The sequence below is a fragment of the Delphinapterus leucas genome, chromosome 5 (genome assembly GCF_059928025.1).
Source record: "Delphinapterus leucas isolate spDelLeu-1000000601 "Yukka" chromosome 5, BTC_Dleu_Yukka2, whole genome shotgun sequence".
NCBI classification, from domain to species: domain Eukaryota; kingdom Metazoa; phylum Chordata; class Mammalia; order Artiodactyla; family Monodontidae; genus Delphinapterus; species Delphinapterus leucas.
In genome coordinates, this window is record NC_143133.1 from 123,961,938 (window position 1) to 123,982,959 (window position 21,022).

Sequence of the window (21,022 nt, forward strand, 5' to 3'; positions counted from 1 at the left end):
TCACCTATGGTGCTAAACTAGGTGTTCTGGTCAAAATAGCAGCCAGCTTCTGAAGTTAGCGGCCATGCAGATCCCAAGATACCACATCATGAGATCTTCTTGTGGGTATGTGTCAAGAACCTCATGTTTATATCTCGTCTTCCTGAGGATCTTGAGAAAATAAAGGACCATTGTAGTCCCCATTACAGCTATTGACGGTGATATGTTACCAATAACCCAGAATGAGTAAGACTGCTGGTCTGATGTGTGCCCTGTGATACAGGGTGTATACCGCACATGTAAGATTACAGAAATAACCATGATGCTTCCTTTTCAATTTGGTTTAGCTACATACATTCATATACACCTAATCACTGAATAATACATTTTAATAGGGTTCAATTCTTTTTGAATCAGCCTATACTTTTATAAACAAACACACACCCTTACGTTATGATCAGACTCTAACTCCTGTTAACCCTCCAGATCTATTATAATTAGTATGGGCTTCTCTATTACCATAAATTATTTTAACCAAGCACTTCTCATTCCTGACCAATATGTGTTACACCTAATGCCACTTCAAGTTCAAGGACAATACTTGTACTATATATTTTCCTTAAATTAATTTATTTTGTTAATTTATTAATTAATTCCACAAATATTCATTGAGCCCCTAACGGAACAGGCTCTGATGTAGGAGGTTCATCAACAGTAACGAATAACAGACAAAACCTCTACTTTGAAGGTGCTTACATTCTACTTGGAAGAGGCAGATTAAAAACAAACAAGCAAAGAATGTCACATGGTAATGAGTGTAATGGAGTATAATAAAGCAAGACAGGGGCAGGGATACATTATTTTATATGAAGAAGTCAGAGAAGGCCTCTATAATATGAAATCTGAGCAGAGACCTGAAGAAGAGAATTCCAGGCAGACCAAATAGGAAGTGTGAAGTCTCAGAGGCAGGAATGTGCCAAAGAGCTAGAATGGGAGTAAAAGCAAAAACAGCAGTGACAGATGAAGACAGAAAGCTAACTGGGAGCCAGGACACATAAGCTACTCCATGCCACTATACGGTCTTTGTCTTTCCCTCCCCTAAGTGAGATGGAAACATATTTCTTTCTTTTCTTTTTTTTTTGCGATATGCGGGCCTCTCACTGCTGTGGCCCCTTCCGCTGCGGAGCACAGGCTCCAGACGCGCAGGCTCAGCGGCCATGGCTCACGGGCCCAGCTGCTCCGCAGCATAAGGGATCCTCCCAGACCAGGGCACGAACCCGTGTCCCCTGCATCGGCAGGCGGACTCTCAACCACTGCGCCACCAGGGAAGCCCTGGAAACATATTTCTAAATACAGTACTTCATCTTGTAAGAAAGTTTAACCCAAACCTCAAATTACAGAACAGTAAATCTAAATACAGTGTTGACCAATAAATTAGCCTATAAATATGTTTGAACTGTATAAGCCTACTTACTAACAAAAGGAAGGGAAGAGAGAGGGACTAAAACTTGCCCCAAATCTTAAATATATCAAGACAAATAGAATACAAATGGAAAATAGCAAAATATCTAATTTGTCCTTCAAACATCCAAAGGGTAAGAAAATGGTCTTTGAGGCTCATTTTTATATGCTCTGTCCTATGCTAATATTGAAGGCACAATTTTGGCACTAACTTTTTCCAGATACATCTTTTTCTATTCTTGTCTAGGCTAAGCACATTCAATTGCAAAATTTTTTGGTAAAGTGGGTATTTTTAGGTAATTCAATAAAATTCAAGGGGACAAGCATTCCAACATTTAGCACAGCCTTATTAGGAAAACAAAGTCAGTCTGCTGTCTTGTGGAAAGCACAGAAATGAAAACTTTTCATTCTTTGTAGTCTAAACTTAGGTTTTTCCATTTATTTATTTAACTCTTAAAAAATAACTTGGGGGTGGGTTTAGGTTTTTTAAAAATCTGGAGTACTCAGAGTCTAGGAATTTAAAAATTAGTGATCAAATGTGGCTATTTTAGCCATAGATAAGCCAGGTCTGTCCTTGTTTAATAACTTTAAGATGAGCTGTAAATTTCACATTTATCAGTTCAGAAGTAGAATCATCTTCATCACTGAGTCTTATTAAATTAATTCAAAGTATTCTATATAATAATATCTAAATCTGCAAAAAGAAAATTTGAAGCAAGTGTTCATATATTTGTCATTTAAGAAAATTCTTATATTATTTGTGATTAACTTCACATTTATACTATCACACATAAAGGGCTGAAACACATTCAATTGTTTCTTTAATTTAAGAAACTATTTCTGTTTATAGAGACAAAAATTTGTTTATAAAATGACAGTATTACTTATATTTCTGATTGATAATTCAATGGATTTTGTTGTAAAATTTAAGCTATATTAGAATTCCAAAGTTTTCCAATGTTAACAAAATATTTTTTTAAACAAAGAGACAATATAAAACATTATATTCTCTAATACCTCTGTCATTACAGGAAGAAAATCTGAAACTAGCAAATTAGAAACACATTCTGCCTATTTTACCAAAAAGCATGCTTGTTATCTTGAGAGAATTAATTCCCTCCACCACAGTGTGAATCTAATATATTAGAAAATGACCCTAGAATAGGGCTTCTCAACAATACACAACTCAAAACATGTGTGGCTCATCATGCACGTTCAACAACACCCAAACTGTTCTACATCTTTCAATGGGACAAATCCACTGATCCAAAGCATGACAATTGTGGCTATGTCAAATTGCTACAAAATTTCTAAATGCTTATTCTCAATTTCAGTACTTATCTCATTGTAGACCAGGGACAAACAGTTCAAACTGGCACCAGACTTCAGGGACTGCAAACTTAGTAGCACCGAAGTAGACTACTGTTTTCAAAGTTTTCATCACAATACACAGTCAGAGATATATTTTATATCATGACCTACATGGTACAAATCTGAACCAATAAAAACATATTTTCACGTGCAATCCATTATTATGTTTTGTTCTAGTCCATTTTATTTACAAAACAAAAAAAGGAGGTTAGGGCAGATGCTGGCCCTGACTCCATAAACTGAATGCATAATAAGCCTCAGTTTGATAAAGAGTAATCTTGATGGGGAGCAGGGGGTGGGCAGAGAACTCAGAAGGGTTTGGACGCTTGATAGGTCATATAATAAACATGATGGCTGCCTAACAGTGGTCACAGAAAAATTCTCACTGAACTGAAACAGCCCATTCACAAAACAATATTAAGCTGGTTTTAATTTGTGAGAAGTATTGCATTCAATAATATCCTTAAAGGCACAAAATAAACAAATGTAGCAACAACAATAATTAACACAAAGTTCTGGCTAGTACGTCTTAAAGCTCCATCTCACCAAATTTGCTTCTGACAGAATTATAATTACTGAGAAGAACAGAAGTGCTGACCATAGGTTACTACACGTATTGTTCCAACAATGACATCCTCCAGCAAGTACTTAAAAACTGAAGTGGATAATGAACATTTTCCCTATTTGAAAATATGTGAAAATTTAGAGAAGCCAAACACTAATACTTAACTCTTAAGACAAATAATCTGAAATGTATTTGATTCTTTAGTGAAAGAAAACCACAACCTCTAATGTGATGTTTCCCTTAAGCTGGTGCTAAGCATCCCCTAAAACATCTCTAGAGAACAGAAATAGGAGATTCTTGTCCTATTTACTTCCTCTTTTCAAAAATTCACAGAAGGACCTGAGACCTCACAAAAGATTAGAACCAGTTCAGAGACAAACACACAGTGTGCTCTATACTGTGATCCGTAAAAAACTCTTTACAATAAATGAATATGCATTTATGTAACTCTGACACCAAAGTTCCTGATTCCTTTCAAGATAACAATGCTTCTTTTCTTCCATAACTATTCTGATATTTAACTCTTTTGCCTGCTTTTTCTAAAATGTTCTTGCTGAACACCGACCATGAGAGGTGTCTAACTGGAATGGGCTGTCCAGTGGTGATGTTCACACAGGACCTATAATACTGTTGCAGGGATTCTTTCATAGAAGACAAGACCAATTGGCCACAAGGTCCCTTCAAGCTCAGGGGAACACAAACACCTCTATAACACAGCTTGTATCATACAGTGTTCTTGTTCTTTCTGAAAATCTGTCAATATTAGCTAATTCTTTTATTTCCCTTAGGTATATATGACAGGGGTGAGACTCAGGACAGACTGGCAAATAACCTCGACACTAATACTGGCCTCAAAGACAAGCAAACCATAGGTAAATTAAAAAAATTCTTTGCCTGGGGACCTCTCTGGTGGTCCAGTGGTTAAGAATCCGCCTTCCAATGCAGGGGACACAGGTTCGATCCCTGGTCGGGGAACTAAGATCCCACAGGCCACAGGGCAACTAAGCCCACATGCCACAACTGCTGAGCACATGAGCCACAACTAGAGAGCCCACGTGCCACAACTTGAGAGCCCACATGCCACAACAAGGAGCCCACATGCCGCAACAAAGAGCCCGCACACCGCAACGAAGATCCCATGTGCCGCAACAAAGATCCCACGTGCCACGACTAAGACCTGATGCAGCCAAAAATAAAATAAATAAATATTTTTTTAAAAAATAGAAATTCTTAGCCTGGTCACTTTGATGAGCAATGTAGTCCATAGAATGTCCAGTATCTCACAGAGTTGAGAAGCAGATTTCTCTGAGTCAAATCCTACTGTAAGCAGGTAGTGTAGGGAGTCCCCAGAGAAAGAGAACCAGGCATGGTTTTTGACATAAGCCATTTTGTGATCTAAGTCTGGCCACAATGTTTGCCTTTGAAGGGTCTCAGTAATTAATGATCTTAAGGAAATTGAGGGAATGCAGGAACAAAGGGAAAGCAGTCAAGAAACACTAGTTCAGTGATAAAACCGAGTCCTAGCTCCTCCTCAAGGGATATACATAACCATGTGATCCATATCTTTGAACTCTGCAGGCACTAAGGCCCTCACTCAGGTGGAGGATGCCAAAACCGCAGACTGGTCAGAACCTAAGGAATGATGATGTTGACCTTTTCCGACCCTTGTGACTTCAATCCACTAAAGCTTGCACTCTGTGAACCGCTTCCCCAATTCTATGTTGAATTCTCCGTTCAAACCCCTTCATGAATATGTCTGTATCCTTAGCTTAAAAGGTCCCCGATTTTGCTGTTTGGGAGACACTGTTGTGGGAAAGATCCCCAGTGTTCTCCTTACTGGCTGCAAGTAATAAATCCTCCTTCTGATCTTTGGCTTGGCTGTGTCTTTTGGCTCCACACCCACCACTAGGCAAACCCAGTTTTCAAGAAACACTAGTTCCTCCGTTCACTAGTTGTTCGACCTAGAACAAGAGTTACTTAGGCGTTCTCTCTTAGTTTCTTCACATGTAAGATAAGAATAATAACAATATTAATCCATCACTAATCCATCTTACAGGGCCATTGTGAAAACAAAAGGAAAAATGTAAGGTTCTCAGAATAGTGCTTGCCACATAAATATACACTATTAGAGTGTCAGCCATGATATTTATCATTCTCCATGACATGAAAGCTGAACATAAATGGCAATTATAATCTTTCAGGCTCTAGGCTTTTGTAAGAGAAGAGAAGAGTCTAACATTAAACACAATATAGTTTTGTGAAAGCCACTTCACAGGTTCCATTTCAGAAAACGTCAGTTCTTGGTCACCATAATCATGGGAAAGTAATTGGGGGAGTTTTGGCGGCAATGGGAAATGGCAGGGATAACTCAGTTACAAATCATCCATAAGATACAGAATCACCCCTAAATTCCCAGAACTGGTTTTCTAAACAGTTCTTTCACCTAACAACAATGCAGGACTTGGTGCTGGCTACATTTGTTTCTGAAAAGTTAGATGGAGGAGAAAGGTGAGGTCAATGACTCTCCTTTTCTGAATTCCCCTCAGGCACTTCCCTGAATCCAAGGTACAAGGACAACACCTAGGCTCACCAAAGCAGGCAGTTATGTGCAACTGCCCGCAGAAGTCATGTATGGGGGACAGTGTGGGCCTTGGATGCCTCTGAAACCATCACAGTGATTAGCAATGGAGTTTGCATAGATAAAAAACTATCACAGACTGCCCAGAGAACAAGCTGTTTCCAATCCCCACAAAGAAATCCAGCATATTAAACTTTCTCCAAAACTGCTTCCAAGTACTGAAGTTCTATGAAAAAAAAAAATTCTGATGACACAAACACCAAAGCCAGAAATATGTATGTTATGTTTCCTTCATTTTCATTTGCATCAATGGTTACAACCCAAAGGCCCAGTCATACATGGCAAAAAAATACATAAAAATTACAGATCAGAGTTAGCAGCGGTGTTCACAGGCCACACCCAAGGCTGTGGATAAGCTGCAGACCTCAATTAATGTTGGGATCCATATTTAAGGAAATTAAACTTGCATTATAACCTTTGTTCCCATTTTGATATGCACAACATCTAAGGGTTTGGCTGCTTTCACACATGGCCTTGCTTTTAGCTGTCTGTCACATAAAATTGCAATTTAGCACCTCACTGATCTCCTGTTTTCTAGGGAAACCTACCCCAAAGCAAACACTGGCATATGCTTATGGCTTTGGTGCTCCTATGAAAACAAAACGTGGCACGACTCACTGTGCTCTGGTTGAATTATGTGTCTTACGTTAGTTCTGAAAAAAGAGACTAGCAGTTTTATGTGCTGGAATATTGATGTGTATGGCTGTAAGAAACCAGTTATTTAGTAGGAACGTTTGTTGAGGTACAGCAGACTTGTAAAAATAGCACTAGACAGAAGGTCCCGTTGAGATCATTACAGTTTTTCATTTCAGAATAACCAATAATATTGGCTGTATCTTAGATATTTGTATAGCCTATATTTGATAAAGTTGGATATTCAGAAAACTAGGCCAGTTTCTGAAACTTGCCAAATTCTCAGAAAAGGCTTGAGAAATCAAAGACTCACACAGATCTTAACTGGTCATCTAGACTGACTTTCCTTAATATCAACATCAAAATCATAATGAAATCTTCATTTTTTCAGGCTGCCTGATAGACAAACAATAATAACTTAGTCAATGTCAAATTATCACAATTTCCTACTAGTCTAATCAAAAGTTCTCATTCTATAATATAAATTTATTTTCTTTAGTTCACCAAAAATACGGAGCATGGATATCTATATACAGACTCAATATCATTGTTATATATGAAATGCTTTAGACAAAAAAAAAAGAATTCATCATAACTACTTGGATAGGAAATCCAACACATGTTGTTATTAAAAACACTCATAAAGGTCAATATCCACTTATATAAATTAATTCTCATTAAATTTTTTACTATCCAAAAAAAGGTCATTTAATAGAAAAATAGAGAACTGATTTACTTATGATCTCACCTAGAATAAAAGTAAAGTAGCAAATCAAACCTGAAAGTCCAAATTTTTATTTCCAAGCTAGGTTAGGAACATAATCCTTCGTTATGCTTAAATGTGTTTCAAGGTCCAATATATAAAACAAATTTAAAAAGTACAGCTTCTCTAGTTGAACTGAAAGTATAAGCAGAAAATTCAGAAAGCACCCCACTGGCCTCCTGGTACCACCACTGTAGCACAGTTTGGTACAGACGAATCCCCTTATACAGAGACAGGAAAAGTCAAGTTCAGGAAGAATAGGCTGACTACTATTTCATTGCCTTTTACATTATACTTGAAATCTTAGTCTTTTCTTTGCTTCAGTTTTCTCATTTGAGAAGTGGGTATAATATTTCCTACTCATCTACCTCACCATTACAAGATGAGAGCATAGTATCAAGAAAATTAAAAGCATGAATTTTATTTGGAGCCAAGCAAGACTTACTGTTGAGATCTTCACAGCAGTAAGTTAGTCCAAGTTAATTAACTTCTCTAAATTTGTCTCCTCATCTGTAAAAAAGGTTACTACTTATCTCACTGGGTTATTCTGAGGATTAAATGATGTAATATATGTAAATTGTCTAGCACTATACCTTAACTTGTAGTGAACAAAAAAATAGCCTAGAATATGTATGGCATTTCCATGTATTTATGAAATAAATCTACTTAACATTAAAATCATCATACGGTACTTTTATGGGCAAGTTCAGTATAAGCAGTATGTCCCACTACTCTGGCACTTGACCAGTGGCTGAAATGAAAGATTCAAATGAAAACGTTTATACACGAAAGATAAAAGTTAAAAGCAGAAGGATTCTTCACATTAGTTAGTATTCAATTCTACTAGGTCACGATTCTATAATATCTCCTAAGGAGAAATAACTTTTGACAAATTTACATACATTGGAGAATATATATATATATATATATATATATATATATATATTACAGAGGCATTTTAGTATGTATTATGACAATGTTTTTTTTTAAATGACGAAATCTGCTTGCAGATTTGATAATGCTAGTCCCTTCCTTAAAACTGTTTGTGTTCTCTGAATAACTATGCTGTACACCCAAAACTAATATAATACTGTAAATCAACTATTCAATTTTTATTTTATTTTATTTATTTATTTTTGGCTGCTCCATGCAGCTTGCAGGATCTTAGTTCCCTGACCAGGGATCAAACCTGGGGTCGCAGCAGTGAAAGTGCCGAATCCTAACCACTAGACTGCCAGGGAATCCCCTATACTTTAATTTTTTAAAAAGCTATTTGTGTTCTTATACCACATGCATTTGTCCAAATTATAATTAATTATGTTACTATATGTTGATTATCTCCTTTATTAGCTAGTGTAGCAGGTCCATGATAACAGGGCCATATCTCTCTCGTTCACCTCTATATTCCTGAAAAAAATGCACTATCTGTGTATGTGTATGTATATAGTCGGACTAGAAGAGCACATCCCAAAATATGTTTGTCTTCTCTGGATGGCATATGAATTTCTTATTTTCTGTATCTTCCAAATATTCTTCAAGAAAGGTGTAACTATTTTACAAATAGGAAGAAGCCACAAAATATTTTTTTAAAGTTAAAAGCGCTTGAAATAAAAAATAATAGAGAACAAGGAACACAACAGCATTAATCTGAAAGCCATTTCAACTGAAATGATTTTGTAATCTCTTGATTGAAGATGGCCTCTTAAAGGGATTAAGGCATGTCCCTTTACTCACATAAAGGGACAGAGAAAAGCAATTAAGTAGCTTTAAGTAATAAAACAATGAACACTGTATAAAGACAGTAGAAAGATAGAGGAAGTCCAATAACAAAAGGGAAGATGCACGTCTCATTCCTAGCAAAGACATTATCTGTACAGACAACACAGTAGAACAATATAAATATATGAAGAATGTGAAAGAAGAGTTTTTTCATAAAAGGTATTTTTGGAAAATATTCTCCCATTTCCCACAAGCTTACTTAATCCAGTCATCCTCCAATACCAATTTATATATACTCTCTGAAATGCTATATATATATATATATATATATATATATACACACATATATATATGGAAATGAAGGCCTGCAATCACCGGCGCAGCACACTAAGCTAATCCCCAGAGTGAGGGGGCCATGGCTCATACATTCCTTTAGGGCCCTCAATACCTGGAACTGGTCTCTGTGGGACACTGTCAACCCTCTTGTTGAATTCTGATACACTGAAATTTCCCAAACTTTGGCTCAGCACTGAATACTTATATTGTCCTAAGAATGAAAAGATTGAATATAGATTTTTTTTTTAAATTTACTGTTAAATAATCCTACTAAAGTGATGATCTTGACAAAACTGGAAGAGAAACAGAACTAGAAGGTAAAATTCTCACCTACCTAAAGAGGAAGTCAGTGAATAGTAACTAAAACTGGTGATTCAAGAGCCAGCAGATGATTATTGTTTAGAAACACAAAGGTAAAACCAGGAGAGATAACTGGTTGCCTCTGATGGAAGAGACCAGGTAAGTGGAGGTGCAAAAAAGGGGCTGCTGAGGAGTTGTTTTTGTATATAAAGCTTTTAATTTCGTATACTATTTGCATAAAACATTTTGATTAAAAAAAAGCTAACTTTTTTTTTTTTTTTTTGCGGTACACGGGCCTCTCACTGTTGTGGCCTCTCCCGTTGCGGAGCACAGGCTCCGGACGCGCAGGCTCAGCGGCCATGGCTCACGGGCCCAGCCGCTCCGTGGCATGTGGGATCCTCCCGGACCGGGGCACTAACCCGTGTCCCCTGCATCGGCAGGCGGACTCTCAACCACTGCGCCACCAGGGAAGCCCAAAGCTAACTTTTAAGAAGTACATTTGGTGATTCAAAATATAAAATAAGGTAGAAACATGAGGGATATATATAAAGAGAGAATTTATGCCTAATAATTTCAAATATCATATAAGAAAATTAGATTTACTAAAAAACAAAGCAAAACAAAGGAGACCCATATCGACCAACACACAACTTCACTACATCTCTAGCCACTCTCCTCCTGCTCCGGAAGCACTTCAAACCAGACCACCTAAAGTTACCCAACCCTGCCTTGCCGTTTCCAGGCTCTATAACCATGTCACAGATGGGCCTGATGTTTCTCTGATGGGCCTTTTTTCCCAACTGCCACTATATGAAACTAGATCAGTCCCTTTTTAGCCAATTTCAAATACCACTATTTTATGAAGCAAAATCTGAGGGACAAAAATCTTTTCCTTCTCTGTGTTCTTATATCTTTTTGCTTAGGGAAAGTTTCTTATTCTGACTTACATAATACTAGTATACATTAAAATGAGATTTTTACCTATAGTAAACTTTGCTATATATTAAGAGATTTTTATACCTTATTTTAATTCACTTAGTCAACAAATGCTCTACTGAAGTCATAGAACGCATAATCAGAAGTTAATTTTAATACTGTCTCTTTATGTAACTCCTATTTAGAAGACACTGGGCTGGCCAAAAAGTTCATTCCGGTTTTCCATAAGATGCTACAGAAAACCTGAACAAAATTTTTGGCCAACCTAATATTTACAGTTAGCATTTAGTCTGTTCTCATTTTTATTTTAAAAACAGACCCTAAATCTCAGATATAATCCACTTCATAATATTAGTTTAAAAACATCTTTTGAACAATAATTTCATTTTCTCCCTATTTTTTCCAACCACAAGAATGTTGCCCACATTTCTTTAAACAAATCTCTCAGCCACTCAACCTGACAACTTGAGGATATTTTTAAATTATACCAGAGTATATGTTACACTGTCAAGAAACAGTTGCCACTAAATGGAATATATGACTTATAAAGGAGACTGAGCTCCTCATATCTGAAAATAGTTAACTGCGATGATACATAAAAAAGAATCATCAAAGTATCCATTTTCCAACAGCAGTAAAACACACATCTATGTCCACATCATCTCAGCTAGAGAAGCACACTCTTGTTAGCCAATAGGTAGCTTCTGAGAATTGATTAAGCAAGCTTTAAAATCATTAGGCAGAGCCAAAAATCCTACCATATTTAAGTGAACTTTACTATACAATATCTTTGCCTATTTATCATATAAGAAATAATCAGTTCCTCAAGAGTCAAAAAGTCAATCAGTCCTTCTTCAGCGAATGAATATCATTTCCTAAAGCAAAAAGAAAGGAAGCTTCTTCCACTCCTCCATTTCTTCTTAGAGAACAATTTATATTCAGCTGCACCAGAAGACTTTTCCTCCTGAGCTGACCTCAGTCGTTTTCAGTTTTTCCTTTACGGGCCATATACTGGCCATAGAGGCTGGTTAGGTAAACCACTGTGTTACCTGGATTTAATTCCTCATGTGTACGCATATTTTAGCATCTCTTGCGTGTTAAGACTCTGTTATAGGTTTGTAGGAGATATCACAGAGCAGAATAAGAAATGAATCCTTCCTTCAAGGATCTTACCATTTACTGGGGGAGATGAAATAAACAAGCAGTAAGGGCCAGTAAATACATGGGCTGTGGAGTGAGAGAGACTTCACTCTCGAATCAGTCTCTGGGATGGAACCCAGTAATCTGCCTCGAGCTTTTTAAGTTCAATAAAGTTTCAGGGCCTTGATTTTGGAGGATCTAAGGGATGCCCCTTGATTTACTGCACACTCATAAATTCACTAGGATCCTGTTTTAGTACAAGCAGTTTACGGGGCCCTGTATAAACAGTAAATCCAGTAGTCTTCGCTCAGATTTACCAATTTTTCTCTCCTAAGCATTTGGCAGAATGGTTGGCATGAAAGAGGTACACAATAAGTTTACCAAATAAATGCTAATTAGTAAATGAAATAGCTTCACTAGGAAAGAAACCTGTGGATTTAACTAAAGACAGATCAGCCAGAAAACTCTGAGATGAGAATGATCTTTTCCAGCAGAAGCATTAAAATGATTCTGCAGCCTCATAGCGATGATTCCACACTGCCCTTGGCTTTATATTGTGATATATTGTAGGACAATCCTCTCACTTTATTCTTCAAAATTTTATAAACTCTTCTTGAGTGTTTGCTCTTCCATTTGAATTTTTAAATAGGCAATGTTTAAAGTTCAAGCTTCTATTCTTTGGGGGGTTTTTTTTGGCATTTCTCCTTCTCTTGGTTCTTTCTATACCTATTTAATTTTATTCTGATAAGGACCCTGACTTCATAGTTCAGGTAGAGTGTAATTTCATAAAAAGTTACACACTATTTTCATGGACTTCTTTCTAGTAATGCTTGTGCAAATAAAATGCTGAAATATTATAATGGGTAATTTTTAATATGAGAATAATAAAAAAATCATTAATTGCAAATATCAGAACTATTATTCCCTTTTGCCCCTCAAGTAGGGAGAACTGTTGCTGGACATGGCAGAATTTCAAAATTAGAGTTTTAGAATTCCAAACTTTGAGGGTTCCAAAATTAGATGTGTATGGAGCTGCAAGTCATCAATGCTTAAGTCAATCTCTAGTGTCTCTGATGGATATTTTGAAGTGGGCCAACTAAGCTAAAATGCCACTGAAGATAATACACCAAAGTTATTCTGAGAAGTGATAAGCTCCAGCCAAAGCCACATTGTTTCCTTCATCCTTCAGTGTGTGACAACAGATAGAGCTTAAAATAATTTTACAAGGACGGCAGTACATGTTAAACGCTTGCTAACAAGACTTTTATTGTAAATTCCTCCTCTTCTGTGATTCATTTAGTCTTTACATATTAGAAAGTGATTGAAAGATTTCTACTAAATAGATAATGCATAAATCTTTCTGAAATGTCTTAGTTTTGAATCCAGAAAGTGAGAATAAAATGTATTTCATATAGAAATATAATTCATATGCAATCATAGATTAGGACAAAAATGGTACTTAAGACTACAGAGATGTCTTAAATCAAGCCTTATAAATAAGTAAACTAAGAAAATGTATTCAGATGATAATTCTATTGAATCATTAGATAATATTATATTATTATAAAATCAATATGTGTATGTTTGTGTGTATGCCAGATATTGTACCACTGACTTCAGCAAGGAAGCATATAAATAGAAGCTTTATATTCTGCAAACCATTTGAAAGATATGAGGTACTGGTATCACCGTCATTTTCCTGAAGATTTATGCTCCTGAAGATTTACTGAAGAATTTTAGAATCATGGTATTCTAGACTTCAAGCCTTCTGATCATGCTACAATTTACCAATCTCCGTTTTCCTAACAGTTGTAAAGAACTTGGCCCAGGGATGTTTAATAAATGGTTAAGAATAAATGAGTAAAGTAGCTGGCAAAACACCCCTTCTTCAATAATAAAGAAGCCACCTCTGACGACCAGGGCAAGTAAACATGGCTTAGAAAAGTGACTGCTTCGTTCAGTGTGCCGGAAGAGAGGGTGCTCCAATAGGTTATAACTTTTCTACAATGCTAACTTCAGAGAAGAGAACCAGAAAATAGAATAGTGAGTCAAAGTACAATCTAAATTTAGTAGCACAATAGCACTTTGGCCACCACAGGGCATTTGTGCAGGGTGTGGTGTGTGTGTGGGGGTGTGAAGGAATGGGTGGGTAGAGATAGGCGACAGGAGGGGGCTAAGCTGACAGTCATTTAGATTTCAGCGGTCCCTAAGAGCACCAGAATGTCACACTAAAGATGCATCTATTAACCTAAGGGTAGGATATCACAGAGGGAGAGCCAGGTTGGGTTCAAAGCACGGTGCTGCCGTTTACTAAAGGGATGGTCTCAGGCAAGTTACCTAATCCTTTTGTGCTTTACTTGGCTTGTATATAAATTACTGAATAAGAATATCATTTACTTCACAGAAAAGATGCTGTGAGTGTTATATGAGTTCATATATATAAATCAGTTAGAACAACGGTTTAGCTATTATTAATTACGTGACAGGTGTTCCAGTACCTGGCTCTTGTCCTGATCTTCACCACCTCCCTATGCACCCAGGAGCAAGGCGCACCTCAGACAATGAATGTTATTAGAAAAGTTCATTCAAGAACTGATCTATCATACAGATAAAATACCAAACTCTCAGACTATTACGAAAGGTTAATGTGCCGAATACCCAGAATTCAGTTCAAACTAGAAAAATTTTTTAAAAAAACAAAAACCCTCAAGATGCCTGTGACATGGTCATATGCCAAAAGCAGAAGAGGATGCATCTTCTGAAGCCTGAGGAAAATTTGCAAGCACTGGAATAAAGGTCAGCTTAAATTCTTATGCGCATCAAGGATGGCCTCTCACACTCCATGACACTGCAAATGACACAGAAGAGTAGGGGGACAGGAAGGTGCCTACTTTCTACTCTGCTAGCAATTTTTTTAATCAAAAACTTTTTCATTACAGCATGCCACTACCTACAACTGCATCTTTGGCACCTTATAATAAATGCTGCTTATAAAAAGATTCTGAACTCCTAGAAATGTTTAATCATGCACTTTCTAATACAGAAATCAAGTAAATGTTACCCAGATAAACTTCAGCTCTGTCTGACAATGAAGTTCATATTCCTTCCATTGTACCATGTAGTCTCCTTCAGCTAGAGAGAATAACTCATTTATCCAGGAGATTCAGATAGTAATAATTTGCTATAGCCAAGACATTTTCTCAGGTTTTAACTAAATTTTCCCAGCTCCAAATTATCATATATATAGTTTCAAAACATTTTTGCTAGAGGCAGTAGTTACTTTCAAGAATAACGACTTCGGGCTTCCCTGGTGGCGCAGTGGTTGAGAGTCTGCCTGCCGATGCAGGGGACACGGGTTCGTGCCCCGGTCCGGGAAGATCCCACATGCCGCAGAGCGGCTGGGCCCGTGAGCCATGGCCGTTGAGCCTGCGCGTCCGGAGCCTGTGCTCCGCGATGGGAGAGGCCACAACAGTGAGAGGCCCGCGTACCGCAAAAAAAAAAAAAAAAGAATAACGACTTCAATATTTTGGACTATTCAGATGCCAAATCTCTAAGTAACTTCAGTCATTCTTATGGTTTAATCAATGAGGCATAAAAGATTTCTAGATCTTTCTGAAAAAGTTGACAATAGAAGCAAAGAGTGTGAATCCTTGTTTCTAGTACAGTCTCCAATCAGGACTCCTGATTTCGAGTACGGTTTCCAATATAGAGAATATTTTTTATGCATTCTCTTCTTCTAAAAGAAAAATTTTAAACTAAAGAAATATAAATATGTTAAGGTATCAGTTCCAACTGTCAGAGCTCATGTCCATCAAGGGCCTTTTCTGAGAACGCATACAAACAGGTAACCTAACAAGAGAATGAGAATGCATGTGGAGGGAGGGGAGGGGAGGGAAGGGAAGGGAAGGGAAGGAATTAAGGAGTATAGAAGTCATTTAGCAACTAACTATATGCTCCGTATAAAATCTCCTCACTGTACATAAGAATATGAAGCTTCAGGCATTATACTGGCCCAAACAGAATACAAAAGCATGCAAATGAAGGAAAATTAACTCTGCATACAGTGTCCTAAACTTTAGGACAGAGAGCAAATATGCAGAAAATGGATGTTTTCTGCAAATAATCATTTGTGGAAACCAAGAATGCAGGAAACGAAGAAGAGTAGCCAAATAAAGCAAAACATGAATTAGAAGATAAAGTGACCATCACTGTGTTCTCAGCACCTCAGATGACTTTTAGCTCCCAGAAATACTGCCAAGGCAATGGAACATTCAGGATTGGGTAAAATATTTGTTAGTCATCAGGTACTCATTTATATAAGGAAGAAACTGAGACAGAATAGGAAGTTTGGCCCGCCGGAGGACATCAAATCACTGCTGGCAAGGTAACTGCATAGCAAAAGTGGTGAGCTGAGAAAGACCAATTTATCTGTGAACTGTACTAGGCTTAGAGGGAAGTGGGTGTGCCTCGAAGAAGATTAGATGAATTCCTAACATGTTTTTAAAGCAGAATACTGTGAGTGACTCACAGGGAGTAAACAGGCACTTTATATCTGATGTCTTTCAGTTCACCCCTTTATTTCCTCTCTTATCTTCCCTTAGAAGACTGTCACAAAAACAGCCCAATTCCTTATCTCTTCCCAAGTTGAGAATTCGGTTTATATGAACTGTTTCTACTTAATCTGCTAAAACAAAGTTATCATTACTCAGATTTCCTATTTCAGCCCTCTAAAGGGGCAAGGCAGAGTGAAAGCATCAGTCCATCTTACTCCTATCTTCCTGCTAGTAAATGAAATTATGTTCAATGTAAGTTTCTCCCTTCTAGTTGTAAAGCCGTCTTCATTAAAATGTCATGACAAACGGATTTCAAAAGAAGCGGTAAGCCCGGGCTCTCCCGGATTGAGTAACATTGGGTTCAAATCCTGAATCAGCCATTGATGAGTAACTGTGCAAATTACTCAGAATTACATTTCTTCATCTTAAAACACACACACACACACACACAAAGTACTCTGGTACACAAAGAAAAAAAAATATGAAGAACAAAGGGTGCAGCAAAAAGACCAGGGCAAGACTAGAATCTGACAAAGATCAGACATCTTAAAAAACTGGCACCCTAAGTGACCAGAAGGCAGATACATCAACTGTGGTGATGATGAGAGATGTGATGATAAGGACAGGAACGGGCTTTTCGGTAATAAAGAGAGTGGACAAATGAAAGATTGCTGAATAGCACTGCACTTCGCAGGAGTGAGAAGCGGTGTCAAAACACTGATCTGTATCCCAACAAAAATAGCCCTTAGTGACTCTGGTAGAGAAAATCTCTACTGTGTTTGCAGAAGTATAGGCACCTACAAAAAGTACTAGTGAACCACAAAGAAGGCCCAGCAACCAAGCTGAGGCAGCTTGCAAGGGACTTTTGATTTCACTTTGGGGCAGTAGATGGTGATAAAATAAATCAGTCAGACCTCCTATCTCATGCAATCTACATAATTACAGTCAGTTCAGTACACATGGTTCGACACTTTAAGAAGGCAAAGTGTGGTAGGAAGAATAATGGCCCAAATGGACATCCCAAAGATGTGCCTATCCTAATCTCCAGACCTGTAAACAATGTTAAATTACGTGGCAATGGGGAATTAAGGTACCCTTAAAGTGGAATTAAAGTTGCTAATCAGATGATCTCAAAATAAGGAGATTATCCTGGATTATTGAGGGGGCCCAATGTAATGACAAGCGTCCTTAAATAGGGAAGAGGAAGGCCGAAGAGTCAGTGTTAGAATGATGTGAGGTGAGATACTCTGTGGTCTTTGTCGCCTTGGAAGATGGAAAGAATGGGAACCAAAGAAAGCAGGCAGACCCTAGAAGGTGGAAAAAGCAAGAGAACATCCTTGCCCCTAGAGCCTCTAGAACCCTGGCAACCCTGCCAACACCATAATTTTAGCTCAGTGAGACCCATTTTGGACTTCTGACCTCCAGAATTGTAAGATAATGAATTTGTGGGCTTTTTTCAGCCACTAAGTCTGTGGTAATTTGTTACAGCTTCAATAGGAAACTAATAAACAAATCATTTTTGAAAGACTTCTATGAAAATGTTACAGTAAACATTTTAAACAATTGAGGTATTTAATGTCAATTTATCTAGAAAATTCAGTTATTCAGAATTAGCTATGCCCTGAGGTTTGGGGGGTAACCGAAGTTTTACCACTAACTTTTGATAAATGCTGTTTCCTTAAGCCTAAAATCACTAACAGTAACTGTAAAACTAGATGTTACGATGCTAATTGAGATAACCACATCATAACCCAGATGCAATTTCTAATACTTTAAATCCATTACATATTTAGATTTGAAAAAGGAATGGCCTGTTGCCAAAAGGAATGTTACGGTTGAATATATTAAGTAAAAAGTATAAATAATGTGTGTGTGTGTGTGTATAAAATATCCTAAAATATTCAAGTTTAAAAATTTGACATCCCTGATGCTTTCATATCTCTTACCATAGATTAAATTTAGCTTTATGTTTTAAAAGTTACTTCAAATTATATATGGGATGTTAAATAATCAAGAACACCTACACATGTTTCAAAACATCTTCTATTAATAACAGAAATTTTTATTTATATTTAATATCAGATTAAATATTAAACCCATTAATGTATTTCCTAAAGAGTAAGGGTACAGAAAACAACACATCTGGAACCTTTTCAGAGCAAACTCCAAAAGATTTCCAAATACAGGCAGACCTCGTCTTGCTTTATTGCACTTTGTTTTTTACAAATGGAAGGTTTGTCGCAACCCTGCATCCAGTGAATCTACTGGTGCCTTTTTCCAACAGCATTTGCTCCCTTCGAGTCTCTGCATCACATTTTGGTAACTTCTCACAGTATTTCAAACTTTTTCACTATTATTATATTTGTCATGGTGATCTGTGACCAATGATCTTTCACTACTATGGCTTGCTGAAAGCTCAGAGGATGGTTAGCATATTTTAGCAATAAAGTATTTTTTAATTAAGGTATGTACATTGTTGGACGTGATGCTATTACACACGTAACAGACTACGGCATAGTGTAAACATAAGTTTTATATGCACTGAGAAACCAAAAATTTCATATGACTCACTTTATTGCAATATTCACTTTATTGCGGTGGTCTGGAACCAAACCCACAGTATCGCCAAGGTATGCCTGTAGCTTTTGTTTGATATCAATTTAAAGAAAAAGTAAATGCAGAGAGGAAAACTGTTACTTACATATACTTCTCTAAGTGGAGTTTATCTTCTTTTTCTACACTGTTACATCCACTTAGAAATGTGGGTGTGTACACATTGTCTATGTATGTGTGAAGGAGGGGGTGAGGACGTTTAAATGGGGTGTGGTAGGAACAAACCATTTTCTACTCCAGGAAAAGATTAATAGCAGGAGCAGTATGAGTAATGCAATATCATTTGGGTCAGAATATTTTAAAAAATCTATCACTCCGGCTTCCCTGGTGGCGCAGTGGTTAAGAATCCACCTGCCAATGCAGGGGACACAGGTTCGAGCCCTGGTCTGGGAAGATCCCTCATGCCGCAGAGCAACTAAGCCCATGCGCCACAACTACTGAGCCTGCACTCTAGAGCCTTCAAGCCACAACTACTGAGCCTGCGTCCCACAACTACTGACGCCCACGTGCCTAGAGCCCGTGCTCCGCAGCAAGAGAAGCCACCGCAGTGAGAAGCCTGCACACAGCAATGAAGAGTAGCCCCCGCTCGCCGCAGCTAGAGAAAGCCCGTGTGCAGCAATGAAGACCCAACGCAGCCAAGAATAAATTAATTAGTTAATAAATTAATTTTTAAAGAATCCGTCACTCCATTCAACTCTGTGATAATATACTCTGCCTGAAGCAAGCATCATAAATGCTAATGGTCAAAAACTTTGCAGCTATTATTGTACTATCTGCACAAAAGTAGAAAACAAATATTTACAAATACTACTCAGTTGGGCCTATCACTTCACAGCGTTTCGCATTATCTAAACAACAGTTCTATTCAAGACAGATTATGTTAAGACTACAGTCTAAAAGTTTTTATAAAGTACCAAAAAATAAGACATATTTCAAAAAATACTGTTTTCTAAAATATCTATTTTGAAAATTTCTCAGTTGTCAGGAATTTAATAGGATAAGAGAAGACAATATTGAAAAAAAAATCAGTCCTTTCACCAGAAAAATAGATGAAAAATATAGCCAAGCACCATGACCTTATTATCAAATAGGCTTACACAACAAGAATAACAAGAATAAGTAAGTGAAAAACAAACAAGAATAAGTAAGAACGACTAGACTGGGGCAGTTTGTTTTATCCGGCATCCAGTATTCTCAGTAAACATCTACTTTAAAAGTGCAGGGCTTCCTTGGTGGCGCAGTGGTTGAGAGTCCACCTGCCGATGCAGGGGACACGGGTTCGTGCCCCGGTCCGGGAAGATCCCACATGCCGCGGAGCGGCTGGGCCCGTGAGCCATGGCCGCTGAGCCTGCGCATCCGCTGAGCCTGCGCATTCATTTCAGTAAAATGAAAGATGGTCATGTTTTCCATCTAGGAAATATTACTTAGAATTGGAACATAGGGCTCTTAAAAAGAAACAGTGACCTCCAACCTTAACAAGAATGTCTCCTTAGGAAGAAGCTAGTGCTCACAAAATGCTGAGAGTACAATAATCCAATATTGTGACCTGAGCAACATTCTTTCTTGTAATTTTTACCTTTTTGATATGTGTGTCAGGCACTGGGTAAGAGAAATGATCTTTAAAAAAAACAAACCATAAAACCAAAGTGTGCTGAGGGAGATACCACAAACAGGCAAAGCAAATATTATCTAGGCTTTAAAAAATACCATATATGTACATGGATAATGACCGATGCTCATGTATTAAAATTTTAATTTAAAGAAGCAAGCTCTGGGAATTCTCTGGCAGTCCAGTGGTTAGGAATCCACACTTTCACTGCCGGGGCCCGGGTTCAATCCCTGGTCAGAGAACTAAGATCCCGCAAGCCGCGTGGGGCAGCCAAAAAAAAAAGAAGCAAGCTCCATCATTTGTGATACAGAGAACTGTTTAAAAAGTATAGCTTTTATTAGTAAAGAGGGCGAAATAAGCCTTAAAAATTCACAGACATTGGAATTATAGTTTTTTAAAATTAATA

General features: G+C 37.4%; 1 protein-coding gene across 9 annotated transcripts in view; it reads right to left on the bottom strand.

Annotated features, from left to right (window-relative positions):
• The window catches only part of PDLIM5 (PDZ and LIM domain 5), a 220,318-nt gene that overhangs the window by 110,917 nt on the left and 88,379 nt on the right, over nucleotides 1-21,022 (bottom strand). The window lies entirely within an intron of this gene.